Here is a 3,605-nt window from a genome sequence, read left to right on the forward strand (position 1 = left end):
GAGCAAGGTGACCTAAAAACCTTTCTCGGTTACACCTGTTCTGTCAGGAGGAATGGGCCAAGAGTCCTGCAAACTATTGTGAGAAGCTTGTGGAAGGATACCCAAAAAGTTTCACCCGAGGCATACAGTTTGAAAGGCAATTCTATCAAACACTAAGGAAAGTGAGAGTTTAAAAAAAATATAATACAAAAAATAAAAAAAAAGATTATCTTGCCTATCTTTTGGTCATTGAGCAAACAAAAATACTTTGGGTAATGCCAAATGACGTAAAGCAGGAAGAGCTTAGACTGTCTTGCTTAAAGTTGGCAGCATTTAATTTATTATATTTAATTTATTTATTTGCATAGCTCTTTCCACATCTACAATATTATAAAAGACACAGTCATCAAGTTACTATGCATCTTCCCAGTCCAACATCTAAGCGGTTCTCCTCTGTTCTTTGCTATCTTAACAGTTTGCAGATAAGGAATTGGCTCAGTGTCAAACTTAATAAGCAGGACACCCCACATAGCACTTCTGAAGTGTAAGCATGAATTACTGCAGGTGATTGCGACACTGCTGATGGAGCTAGTCAAGTTATAAAATACAGCTCTGAAATGAAACACACACTTTCTCACAGACATTCAAATGTGGAACTGTAAAACTCAAATGCTCAGAGAAATGTTCACGTTCCCAGCAGTGTCTTTCACGTCTTCCAGTGTGTCATATGAACTCCGTGATACTTGATTAACATTCCAGCTTTCATGTTTTTGTTGCCAGACAGCTCTTCTAAGGCTTGTGTGTGAGAAGGAGCTGGCTCAGAGATGAAATTCATGTTCATGTTTAGAATAAAGGAATCAAGCCCGTATGCCCATTAGCTCTACTGTAACATTACATAAAAGGTCATGAACATCATGGATGTAATGTGACTCAATTTTGAAATTTGATACTTTTGCGCCACACTGGGTACATCATTCTCCACATTTCTTGGCAACTCTGGTAAAGATGTGTAGAAAGTCTTAAAATAATTTAATCTTTTACTGTTAGCAGCATAGTCTCACACTTATCATTCGTTTAAATTACAGCCAGGTGAAGAATTGTTTTTTCTTATTTTTAAAGGCCCCTGTGCCCTATGTTTGGGTACGCCTTAAATCAAATTACCTGAGCTCAGGTTACTTAAAATCACTGACTAAAACAATTAAAATCTTAAAAGCAACTGGTGCTGTGACAAACAAAGCAGGACTCAAGTTCACAGTGGCATCTAGGGGGTTACCAAGTCCCCAAAAAAGTTAGTCTTTTTACTAGACGTGTGAACAATAGTTTTGTTTTCCACCAGTGGACCTAGTTGATATAGCAATGAATAGCATAATTTAATATGAAAATGCTTTTAAGTTTAAATGTTCAGTAGTTATAGATACTAGCCTTGTACTAACTATTCAAAATTTCATATTATCATTAAAACCTTGGAGAAACTAATATATAGTACATATAATAATCTTGTAAAGTTAAAAGGTCAAACAAAATGCCCTGGGCTATGTGCGTAAATTATGTATCCTGCTCTCAGTGATGAAAATAAAATTGTCCATAAAATCCATTTATGATGATGTAGTACATTTGCTGACTTGTATTTGTTTCTTTCCACTCTTGTTCTACAAAGTTGTAAGCTGTCACTTTAAACGTAATTTGAGACAGGAAAGTCTGAGTGAGTGTTTGTGAATTTATTTTACCACATAATGACTAAAGTGTTTACATGAGGAAACATTACTTACCATTAGATCATTTTAACTATATAAAGCCAAAGCTGTAAGTAATTAAGAAGACATTGTTAGGCTTTCCCCACAGAGCCAGGTAGGGTACTCCGATAGAGAAAGGTGTGTAAATTTTTCATGCATCTAGACTTTTACTTTCTGCTTAAAAGCAAATTAGTCTGCAAATCTACAAGGCTGAGAGTATAGCAAATCAAACTACATGGTTTGATTTTGGTTTCTGCAAATGTTGACTTGTGGTCTCTCCAACTGCTTCATCCTTCATAGTGAGTGTGGACAATGAAGGGGCCAAACAAATAAAGTCTCATCAGGTCCAGTTAGCACAGGCCTTTTGGGTGATGGTTCACTTCCCTTCTGCAAAAAATATAACTTTATGTAAAAAAATGGAACCTGGGATTTTAAATTGTGATGCTTATATCTTTTTCAGTTTGAGAGGTGCCAGTTCCCCAATGATTCCAAACAAACCACACATTTTGAGAATTGTTTCTTTTGTCCCTTAATTTTTGTCCTTTCCAGAGAAAACATTGCACCGTTAATAGTTTGATCCCAGTTTAAATTGTTTCCATTCATATGTTTAAGGAGAAAATGTTAGCTGTCTCCATACATTTCACCTTGAGTCAATAACAGAACTAACGCAAAACCTTTAGAAGATTTAGAAGCCCCTTAAATCTTTTGTGCTGCCTCTATCATTTTAAACACCATTGATACTAAAAATATCTGGAGTTTTCTTTACTATGTAACAACTTCCATACCAAAGTGCGTTGTTCTAGTGCGACCTGGTGGTGGTTATGTATGGTGAGTTCGCTGAACAGAAAAAGGCCGGAGTTGTAGTTTTTAACTGTCTGATCAGTGATCCGGGCCAGTCGGGCCTAAAGTCTGATCACTAACTGAATTCTTGGTGTATCTCAATAGAATTTTTGCATTAGTTTGTTTTTTTACATCACAACCAGTTTCTACACTTTTACTTACACCCATGCTGATCAGATGTCTGAACCACCCCAAGTGACTCCCTTCATTGCAAAGCAGCAACGACTTAGTGACTGCAAAACATTTGCAGTGGGTGCAGTTAATGCAAAAAACATGCAATCCATGCCAAAGTGGGAAAACGTCATGAGGACTTCAAAGGTCGTCTGGACTTTAGTTTCTCAGGAAGAATAAAATGGCCACAGTCAATTATATTGTTAACTACCAGCCTGATGTCTCGAGATGTTGCTTCAATCTTTGCACATAATGTTCTTTCCTCATGATACCATCTGTTCTGTGTAGTTCAGCAGTCCTTCCTGCAGCACAACACCCCTAAACACGATGCTGCCACCCCCGTACTTCAAAGTATGATTTCCACTTTTTTCTTTAAATGCAACATTGGTCATTATGGCCAAAGACTTTGGGTGACACATATTTTGCACCAAAACATATTTATCTCAGGAACACAGAACCCATCTGCTTCCTGAATAATATGATGGCTGGACATTTTTGTTTAAACCGACATCTGGACATTGTCTGCACATAGTAATAATTTCTTATGATTTTCCTACAATAATAATAATAATAATAATAATAATAATAATAATAATAATGTTATTAATAATATTAACAATAATAATGTTTTTTATTTCAAAGTGCATTTCAAAACACTGAATGAAAATGTACAGATAAATGAGGAACAAAAACATAAAATAAAAGACACATAGAACCTAATTATAGCATGTAAGCAGTTTTAAACAGATAGATTTTGAGTCTACACTTACACAGAGGGAGACTCTCAGTATTACCAATGACCAGAGGGAGGGAATTCCAGAGTTTGGGAGCAGAGCGTTTTCTTATGGAGACGCTCAAGTTGACGACGTTTAGACTTCATGG

The sequence above is a fragment of the Girardinichthys multiradiatus genome, chromosome 11 (assembly GCF_021462225.1).
Source record: "Girardinichthys multiradiatus isolate DD_20200921_A chromosome 11, DD_fGirMul_XY1, whole genome shotgun sequence".
Taxonomy (NCBI): Eukaryota; Metazoa; Chordata; class Actinopteri; order Cyprinodontiformes; family Goodeidae; genus Girardinichthys; species Girardinichthys multiradiatus.